The following is a 12,005-nucleotide window of genomic DNA, read 5'->3' on the forward strand; positions in this document are numbered from 1 at the left end:
GGTATTAGTTCGGTTTCCTCACGATGTTTTCCTTCACCAAAAAGCGACTGGCAAATATCAAATGACATTTCGCACATAAGTTCCAAAAAACTCATTGGTACGAGCCGGGGTTCGAACCCGCGACATCCGGATCGAAAGTCGCACGCTCTTACCGCTAGGTCACCAGCGCTTCGTAGACTGAGATCTACGGTGAGTTCTCTCCGGTGCGTTCTCTTCTCAGACGATATTTAATATAAGTAAGTATGTGTAAATACTTAAATACACAGAAAACATCAATGACTCAAGATCGTTATGAGATCAAACCGTTCTCAAGCCAGGAATATGGCTCCATATAGGTAGGTGTCGTAATAGGGCCTATTAGACCTTCCTCGTTGAGATGGATTTGAGATTACAGACGTATCTGCTGTATAATTTGAATCGTGAATGTGAGTAGACCACGGGTGTACGGGTTCCGTTACACATAAGATAGTTTTGATATTCAAAGTGTTTTTAATAGTATCTAACATAATATCTCACATATAACTCACATAAATAAGTTAAAGAAGTCGCTTCTAAGAACATAACCAAAACCTACCTTAAACCCAAGTTGTGTTGCTGCACTATAATTTTAAAGATGTCTACCTACATACGAGTAAAAATACTCTTATGGTATCAGTGGAAATCAAAGGGGGAGGCCTTTGCCCAGCAGTGGGACACAATATAGGCTTGAAATAAAATAAATATGGTATCAGAATTCAAACACTAGACACCCTAACTTTGTAGGCAGTGACATGCAAGAACTCCTGCGTCTAACTGTATAAGAATGAACAAAAGATTATACCCAATAAGTATTTTATATTATTATTAATTTTTTTTTAATAAAACTTGGTCCGTTTGTTCTAAGTGCTTAAGTTTACTTAAGAAACGTCACTTTTGACACTGATCTCATCCATCGTATCGTACCTTAATCTAAATTTTCACGCAGTGTAATAAGGCTGGGTGTCGATTGAAAATCGAAACGGAACCCCGTTGTTTTCGCACCGATCAACGCGGAAGACCTAAATAATGCTGAGCGTTGGACGTATAATTTGGACTTGCACTATATTTGGTCATGAGCTGCACTCAATCTTTTAAGATCTCGTCTTGATTTGTGTAGGCATTCGGGTGTTTGTGGATGATGAATTCAGTAAATTATTAAATTGGTACCTAGCAATTTTCTGATATAAGGTATCTGTACACTATTCCGGGATAGTAAAATGTGGTACATTATTCCGGGATACTTTGGTTTTTGTCGCAAAATAAGGAAACTATCAGTAAAATCTTAAGTTAATGCAGTATTTAATTAACTATAGATCAAATAGAACCGAAAAAGTCGATTTCCGGATATTTATATTATCTTTTGAAGCCGTGAGGTACCTCCAAACGCGTCAGTCGCAACCACGCAGTGGTTTCTATGGGCGTGTTTGACGGTGAGCTTAACGCGGCAGCGGAACTTCGTAAGGGTTTGCTGTGATGATGGTAAGTTTATTGATATTAAATTTGTATCATAATTATCTTATAGTTATTAAAATACATTTATATCATCTTTTCAAGTTAATTTAAAACATAATTATATTAAAATACCCGCTCCCGGAATAATGTACACCATTTTGACGAGGTGTACATAATTGCGGGAGTATCACGGAATAACGGAAACACAGTCCGTAATGTTTTTGTGTCCTATTACTATTTGCGGTTAAGTATATTTATATATTTAATGTAAAAATACATTAAGTAAAGATTACAGATTATAGTGACATAATTACGGTACATATATTTTTTAGATTTTAATCTGATAATTGAATACGAAATGTATACTCATTGAGTAATACGTGCGAAATATTGGACTGTGGCATCAACATTAAATTTGTTTTATTTCATAAAATTAAAGCACAAAGTTTATTTATTTCAATGTTTTGAGTATAATTGTTATATAATCTTCCAATATACTAAGAAAAAAAATCTTGTTTATCTTTTAATATAGCCTTTTTTTGACTGCCGTAATTAAGTACACGACTTTATATGAGTGTATCTTATTCCGGTATACTTATATAAAGTATATTAAAATATATAAATTCATAAAATAAGGTACAGAGACCCGGAACCCGGATATTATGTTTTTAAACTTCCTTAGTTAGCTAAAAATCTTTATACCGCATATCGGTTTGTCCGTCAGTCAGTCTGTCCGCCTACGATTTAGCTCAATCATCATTAGTACTAGAAAGCTAAAATTTACATGAGGACAATACATAATAGGATAGACATATATAAATATAAAATAGTACCTATTTACACCGATTTCATCAAACATGGCTAAGAAGATAATACTAACATACTTATCTAACACAGCAAAAGGGAGTGTACAAGTTTCTAATAGGGTGGCAACGCGCATGTGACACTTTTTTTTGAGTTGCAGGCGTCCATAGGTTACGGTGACCGCTTTCCATCAGGCGGACCGTGTGCTTGTTTGCCACCGACGTAGTATTAAAAAAAAAAGAACACTCGATTATTTCAACTCTTTCAAACGAAAAAAACTATTCTAAATCGGTTCATCCATTCGAAAGCGATGCCTTACACAGACAGACAGTGAAACTTATAACACCCTGTCGTTATATCATATAATCGTTATACCGTAAAATATCATATTTCCCTTCCCATTCCAGCCCACCAAAATATTGCCAATTATAAAAAATACACTCTATATAAGCATTTAACAAAACGATATGTGCATTATATATTTATGTAAACAATATTTTTAATTCGTTTCTTTACATTATGCTTCAACAAAGTGGACTTTAAAGATATCCCGTAATAATGTACAGCGACTCCCGGAATTAAAGCCATACCAAAATTGTATCCCGGAATAATGGGCAAACTAAGGGTTTAGTAAAACAACGGTAATTTCTACAAAATTAGAAGTTACGATGCAAAATAGTGTCTTAAATCGATCGTAGAAGACTTATCCTCAAAATGAAATAGTTAACACGACTAGAAACTTCGCATTTTTGTTTCAATCCTCACTTAAAGTAGGAAACGTCTTAAGTTCCCGTAATATGGTACAGTTACCTTAATCCAAAATGTTACAAATTGCCAAACTGTAAAACATCGTATTTCTTGCAATAGACACATGTAGGTAGATGAATGAGGTGGAATTTTATAAAATCGCATGATACACAACACATAAATTACATTCCCTAAAACAGAAGAGTCACTCACGCTAAGATCGAAATAGAATTTGACTTAAATTTCGTGAGTGACCCATATTTCAACAAATCTAGTTCGTGAGTGACTCGAATATTGACTGACTGACAGACAAGTGAGTCTCGTTCGTAGACGCACATCAATCATCATCATCCTCCTCCTTGCGCTATCCCGGCATTCGCCGCGGCTCATGAGAGCGTAGGGTCCGCTTTGACAAACAACTTATCCGATCCGATGTCGGATGTAGGACCGATATCCTATACAATAAAGGCGTCATCTTTGATTTTTGCTCTGACGTCCTTCCTACATCCGATATCGGATCGGATAATGTGAAAACTCTCCAACGCCGATGGCGATGTTGATTCATATCGGGAGTAAAGAGGTACTTTACAGTAAGTATAGTTTGGTGAACTAAATCCATTTACAGCAGAGCCTTGAGTGGTAAAATAACAGTAATTGTTTAAAGTGCGAGTGAAAGTACATGATTTACTTTATTGTAAGGCATTTGCTTGAAGTGGGTTGTGGAAATAGTACCAGATATGGAAGGTAAGAGATATATTAAAAATATATACCTAATAACAAAATTATCATGACACACTGACATATTAAACATAAAAAACCTCACGTATAAATTGAGAATACTCCTCGTTACGAAGCCAACTATGTCTAGCCATATTCGACCATTTTATGCGTGCGTGACCGCCGGGTTTTACATACATATATGTTTAACAAGAACAAATTACACTGTTTTATCTGGCAATTTCTAATGCAATAAATCATAACGACATCTAGTGTTTGAAAAAGGGTATTAGACGCTAGATTTATATGATTATATAAAAAGGACTAACCGAGTCCATTAGTGCGTAATATGAGCTTAACGCGTCAACTCGGAATGTATCCGACGTTTAAATTAGCCATTACATTCGTTACAAACTAATCCAGTATGGAAAGATACAGGAGGTTCCTGGGACACCACCAGATACTCCATCATCATATAATTTACCAGTGATATTCTTGTCGGTGGAACTATTTCCTTGTTGTCGGTCCTGATTTCAATGAAGAGAATCGTTGAAGCTCCAGAGTATCTCCATCGCTCTTTTGTATTAGTTCAATATCGACAGTTAGCGTGTCATTCAAAAGTGTGACATTCTCTTCATAAACGTCAGATAAGAAAGAGACGGATAACTACGATATCATTTTAATTAAGATTTTTCACGAAAATCCCACTTAGAATCCAATAAAAATTTATCTACAACCATGCCCCACAGGCCCACACTGCCCCATCATAATTTCGCGAAGTATTATGTAGTTCTCCATTATGTGTTCGTGATTTACTCTGAAATCATAAATATAGTATTTGTCTGGGCTTAATAACGTGGGGTCAGGTTACGAAATCGGTTTAGGGTCCGAAATTGGCGCGGCCTGAACGAAAAACGTATTACTTTACAAAGTATACCTTCATTAAAAATATTACCTAGTTTCACGTTTTATGAAAACTACACTTAATATTGTTTTTAATTTTAGATATTAGAAAATTTGTGTGTATTCTATTAAACTACATTACATGTCTTGTCATCTTTAGTATAAAAAAATACTCTTAGTTCAACACGTACCTAGGAAGTTAGCTCGTGTAATTTTTTCACATTATACAAATTTCTTGTAGAACGTATTGAAAACATTTCAATCGGGTCACTCACAAACTCGCTATAAAAAATAATAAAATCAATGAAGTGGTAATAAAATGAACCATCTTAAAATGGGTCGAAATAGTGACTCGTTCATCTTTTTCGGTTACTTACAATTTAATTTACTTTAAAAGTCCGTACAGCTGTGCCATTTTACCATTCATATAATTTTTATTATAATTATGATGGTTTGAGAGAAAAAAAAACAGGATGTAAAGTATTCTAAGAATAAGCTTTTCAAAGTACATACAAGTGTCACCATGAAACTATAAAAACTATTGAAGAGTTACATCTTCATCTTAATTTATAAGAACTGAAAAGCTATATCTTCATCCCACATTTTTTGTATTATAAATACATAAAAGGCGGGCTATAATTGACACCACACCACTATAATTGATTTGTGGAAGTCCCACAACTATAAAGTTTTCATTGTAGACGTATAGCTCAGTTTAAGGGCAAGGTATAAGGTAGGGAGCAAAAACAGTTCCAGAAAACTTTCAAGCCTATATCGGCACATATTATCTGTTAAAGGGAATGGTTCTTTTAAATGAAAACCTACTGTATTTGATGGGAATGGAGGTGGTAGTGCGGTGACAAGTGCTGCCACCTGCGTTCCTATAGTTTTCGCGGTGGTTGAACTAAGTTACTGGACTCTTTGTTATAATTATAGCATTTCTTACTGTTACTTTATATCTATTGCTCAATTTTACATAAATTTGAAGTTTCCCGTAAATTATACATTATTGGTATACAAGTTTTTACATATGTACATATAGTGAAGTAAATGAACAGCTTTTTATTATTAAAATGACGATGGTTTTAATTGAAATGTTCTCTTTTTCTTGCTGAATTTTATTCCTAGTCTACATATATGTTTTACTGTGTGAAATGTACATGTCAACTAGTACTTTGACTATCATAGGCACTTGATCTTTCACGAAGAAGTTTAGAGGTTATCTTTCCGAAAATGCGTACGCGCCTGCTTTGTCAATACTTTGAATACTCAAAAGACAGATTTAAAACATTATGCTGTATAAGATAAATTTTGCATGTAAGATGCATTTTGGACTTAAAAACACTTAATTAGGTACTAAAAGTATAAATATTCTAAAAGTTTTTTTTTTTAATAGACATGATGTATCGGTGTATTAAAACCCCCATAACAATTAAATCAACAGGTACCTACCTACCTATCTTAAAAACCAAATCGACTTACCTAAAGGTTCCAAGAACTTCCAATAGCATCAAACACAATGTTCACTATCCACAATTCCACACAGTTTAACTACCCTCACTAGCTCCAGAAGCGCACAGATTAGCACACACAGCGGTCACTGCTCTCACTCACTGCGTTCCATCCGGCACGAAGGACCAAGGCCGCGCGTCGGTCGCTTGCGGTGCGCGCGCGCATACTAAAGCCCCCTCCAAAGCTCTGGTTCAACCTGCTCTGGGCTTTTTTACGGCGAGCTTGCGGACCTATTCTGAAATTCTGATTGGCGGTTCATTTGAGATTTTGATGGATTAGCATATGTATGATACTATTTCGGATGACGTGTGTACCTAACTCGTTCTGTGGGCTATTTCATCACGGTGACATTGACACTGACAATTCTGTGCCTATTTCTGGGACTCAACGTCAATAAGTATTTCCTTGTTGAACAGGCAATTGACGGCGAAGTGTCACTGTGGGGAGTGTCGGGTGACAGTTGTCACTACTATTATGAAATAGGCCACTGGTCGCAACAAAGCACAGATAGACGCATTAGATATGCATGCATTTTAATAAATGTTTGTAAAATGGAATAACATTTTACAATGACATACTACAAACAACGAGCCAGGACCAGTAAGTTTTTTTTGGATCCCAGAAATGATGTACGTAGAATGTAGCCTTTTTTTTTCAATCCGTGTAGAATATTTTTATTTCGCTACGACCACCATAACTTAATAGAAACGAGTATTTTAACTCCATTACCGAATATAAGAATCACTTATCTTGAAACTTAGATAAATACAATAGGTACAACTCAGTTTTTGCTATAATTAGTAAAGTAAAGTAAAAGTAAAGTAGCTTATAGATTTGCGATTGCTGAACCACTTCGCCAGAATCAGCAGTCTGATAAGAAAGTGTAGTAGCGCCGGCATCGGCACCCGCTGCGGGTGTACCAAGCTCACTCGCTCAACAGTAAACCTTATTACTTCGTAATAAGGTTCAAAGTCGATTGGCCATATTTGTCGACGGTGGTACTAAAGGTACTCATTACTGGGCATTGGTAAACTTTATAAGATTGTAATAAGACTTAAATTCAGTCAGCTATATTAAAGTTAGTATTCAAAGAAGTTTTAACTGACCAATGATCCTTATTTACTTATGATAACGTTCGAAATCGTTTAGCTTACAAGGGTAGTATGGCGGCATGCGCATACGCTGTGGTTTGCAACTCGCTCCCTTTATTTCCTGCCTGAAAGAAAGAAAGCTTTTAGAATTAAGTACAAATATTACAATACAATGAAAGTAAGTGCGTTTAAGTTGCATTGAAAGTAACTGCATTGCGTAGGTAAGTGCGTTTGAGCTTGTTCTAAAAGTACCTACACGATTTTTAGGGTTCCATACCGAAAAGGTACAAAAAGAACCCTTATGGTGCGACTCGGTCCATCTGTCTGTCTATCTGTCACATTACTAAATTTCTGGAAAAATACTTATGATTTGATTTTTTTTAATAAGCTACGCTCACAATTCTTACAAAGACACTTGTGATTGCGTTGATGAGTAAGAATAGTTATTTGTTATACAAGGGGGCAAAGTTGTATTTACACCCGAAAAATACATTTAAAATACATTTAAAATACATTTAAAATACATTTGCACCCGAGTGTAACACAAAACTTTTCCCCTCACTATAGCGAGGAAACTACGACGCAAAAAATGCGTATACCACTGCTTCCAGTAGTTCCACAGGTGGTAAATCATCTTTATTACTAGATTCACCTACTTTTATCAATTTTAAAGCATTTAATTTGACTTTATTCAAGGTCAAATTACTTTACCCACTAGTGGATAAAATGCGTTTTTACCCGCTGGTATTAAAGGACAAAACACGTGTTTCCGAGCTAGTGCGGGGAAAAAATAATTATACTTAAATAGTAATTTGTGATATCTTATTACCTACATACCTAATTTCCGGAGTTATCCAAGACATTACTAGAAATCACATAGTCCTTAAATACACATAAATCTTAACCGTTTTGTTTGGGTACTATAAATCTTAATGAAACTCTATCCATCATCGCAAAACACGTAGGTTTTTCTATAAACATCTGTCTCTAATGGCTCCCTTTTGATACGCCCGCGGAAGCCCTCAACTCTACTAAACTGATTTTGATAAGGTTTTTGCTCATACAAGCTAATTACGAGCACTCTGATTGCGCCCGCGCAGTTTTTTATCCAATTCTAAAAGAGCTTACGTAAAATACCTATTGTGTACTTTAATTGTGGACTTTATTTCATAGTAAATAAGATGACTTTGAACAGTTTTAAGAAATGTAATGTGAGGTAATAGTTAGTTGTTTATGGTATATTTCACCATGTTGGTATTTTAAGTGCATTTAAATAGGTAATTAGATTCATTCATTTATTTTAATCATGGAAAATTGGTTCCGTTTACGTACTTACTGCCGGTTCAGACCGGTCACAAGCATGAGCGTCGATACTTATATATCTATTGGTGGCAAAAAACTTGACTAGAAAAGTACCTACATATTACTTACTCCTAGCTGTTACTATAGCGAGCGCTTCTCTACAGGTTAGTTAATGTGCCATTGTATTATATTTAATCACTTTATTGTGTGTTACACAGCTTTTACAAACAAATACAGCAGTTACTGGGAGTAGGTTTGTACCTCCTCTCATTAACTGCTGCTGTATTTGTTGTGAACTAAGAAATAATAAAAAGTTTCAGAACAAAACTCTTCCTAAAATATCTGACCTTGGAATTAACCTTGACATAACCATAATATTTATTCAAAATTGTTCTAATGTTTCTAATTAATTTTATATACTTATTGCTATAATTAGCTATAGTTATTATGTAAAAAATGCATGCACCTAGACCTAAAAAATATTGAATACCCTTACAGGGTGTCATGTACCTACCTCTCTAATGTGTAACACCTAATGTATTATGAACATGACTGCAATACAATAAATCATAAAGAATACTTATAACTGGACCTATGGTATCAATTTCAGACGTTGCTGCTACCTAGTCGAAAAGTTAAGTTTCGGAAACTTCGACTTCGAATTTCATTTATTTTTACAAATAAACATAAATGTGACGAGTGGCGGCTGTAGCTCAAGGGCTGATGTCTGCGCCATCTGTAATTTGACCGCAATATTTTTTCGAGTTCCTTCCCGCCAGAGCCTTAGTGTACGCTTTTCTTCTAAGAAGTGTAAGTCGAACATTGACTTGTACTGCCAAACACGGACATCCGAGATCGATAACATACTGTGCCACGTGTAATAGACTAATAGTACTAGTTTACAGAAACTGTCCATGTTTTTACCCGTTTAGAAATTCCTTGTACACAAGAACAAATCAATGCTTGATAAAAAATTAATGCTTGTTTGTTCCTCGTAAATATTTGTGAGATATTTTTTCCACGGGCAACATTAGATTAGAAAATCACCCTGTTTGAAAGTTGCTAGTTTTTCCACTAGCTATCAGATTACTGCGGATAGCTTACGATTGGCGTATGATCAGACGTTTTGAAAAACCTTACCTCCTTGGAGTCGGCTGCTGCTGCTGTTGATGATAATGATTAAACTACTCATTTCGGCAAAGAAAATTGTATCTAGACAAAAGGCGACAGGCAATACTCATTGAAAAATAATCAATCTCTCCCTACTACCACAGTGCTCACCTTACTGACATAACTACGAGTATTATAGACTCAATATGTTAATTGAAACAGTACTAGGTGTATAATACATTGTACATACGAAACACATGTCATACGAGCAAGCTCGTCTGCCATGCGTCCATGGAATGCGACGCGGCGCGCATTTCAATCGGGGATCATGGACAACCTGCCAAGATTAGATGCCATTGAGATTACAGGTAGCATTTCGGGTTTATATAATTTAAAATATCAATTAAGGCTTACGTTAGAATACGGGAGTTTCTTTGTCGGATGTACCCCTCGAATCCTACGTTAAATAAAAATAATGAAGACATAATTTCCATCCTTCAGAGATCAGTATTCAGAGATCGGCTCGGCAATACTCAATGTGCGTTTCTCCAACAATTTTCTATCAACACATCTAGTAAAAAGGTTGAAAAGATTCTCCTGCGATATCGATATTTCTGGATCGCTACGAACACCACATCACACAAGGAACGTAGATTCATTCATCTTTAAACTGTTGGTTGCATCAAACCATCTGTCACCGAATTTAGTGTTCGCTGAATTTTTGGAATTTTGGAATTTGGAATGGGGATTTCTATAACCGTCTGCGCAGCAGACGCTGCGTGACGTTGATGTGTCCGCTATTGTTGATACAACTGTTTCAAAGGTTAGGTTGCCCATGGGTGATGGTACCTGCTTACCATTACGTAGCTTATTTGCCTTATTTAAAGGAAATCCAGCTAAAAAAGCGCTAACAGACTCACAGATTAACCGTCGCCAAGAGGGCACCAATTTAGAAAACACTCAGCACAAGTAGCGTAACCTAGATCTAGGGAGCCCATAGTACTCTAACCGCTAACTAGTTAACCGATACCGTTTATAATAGGAGCAGTTGGCGTAATGACCATAGTCTGCAGTCTAAGTGTTACTTGTCGTGGATAATGGATATAACTGCAGTTATTAATAACTGAACCGGAGATAACTATGGATATTATGTCATTTCTCAACTTAGCGCTTTCTGAAGCGATGTGCCCGTGGCTAATTGATAATTCTCATTCGTACTTGTAGGTAATGGGGGAAAATTATAGTAAAAAAGCAATATATATATGTGGATTGTTTTTGTAAAAACAGGGCTTTCTCGTATCCCACATTGCTGTCTTCAAATCGTTGGAGGTACGACTTACATTATTGTTCGACACGATAAATACACGGTCAAGATCCCAGATTCGCCATCCCACCGCTGGCTGTCACACTATGTTATATATCATTTATAACAGCCCAGTGAGGGAGCACTATCATTAGGTCCCTTGACCTGCAAAAGTGCATGGTTGATCAATGAATTCATAATTTCTCCGTTCAATTTACAACTCCCTATTCCTACTTATTTGCATCTGATTCTTCTTTGTGTTGACCACAATTGCTTGGTAATATTTCGCCGAGCGGATCAGCGACGTATTAGGTTTTTTGGGCATCTTATACCGAGCACCTACAATCTGGGGATTTTTATCTATTATTAGATTATTTATTGAATTTCAATTGTAATTTTTCTAACTTTGTCCGTACATCGATCGTACAGAGGAAATGAGAGGCAAATAGATCTGGTAATTCTATATCTCAACTTTTAGACAAAAAACTACAAGAGTTCGATTCTCACTTTATAAAACTCTAACAAATTATCGTAATAAAGACAATTTTTCACCACAACTCGACTAATAAAGCCATTAATAAGTCACCCGATCTCCTCTATACTCGGAACCGACGCCGGCGCCGCCGCGGACCTCCGGAACACGGCGTGGACGTAACCCGACTCCGGACCATATGGCTCTATGACTGAAACGTCTTATAACTATCACCTCGTTTTACCTTTTTTTAGAGGATGCATTTATGGTTTGTTAGTATTTTGTTATTCTAATTGTACGGTCGTTAGAAAATAAGATAATGTTGCAAAACCAACTCGCTGCAACTCTATCACAGGTTCACAGGGTTATTCAAATGAAGGACTGATCCTGGATGAGAAAAATACTTCCTACTCAAAATCAATATAGACCCGGGTCTTTAGATAACGTCTAAAAAGAGGAGTGTCACACAGCCTAAGTTCATCACGTTTGAATCTGGAGCAGCCCAACTAGGGCAGTAGCTCCACCTTACAGAATACAATCATAGTCAAAATAACCTGAAGGCTGACAACAGTGA

Source organism: Leguminivora glycinivorella, chromosome 16 (assembly GCF_023078275.1).
Source record: "Leguminivora glycinivorella isolate SPB_JAAS2020 chromosome 16, LegGlyc_1.1, whole genome shotgun sequence".
Classification (NCBI taxonomy): Eukaryota; Metazoa; Arthropoda; class Insecta; order Lepidoptera; family Tortricidae; genus Leguminivora; species Leguminivora glycinivorella.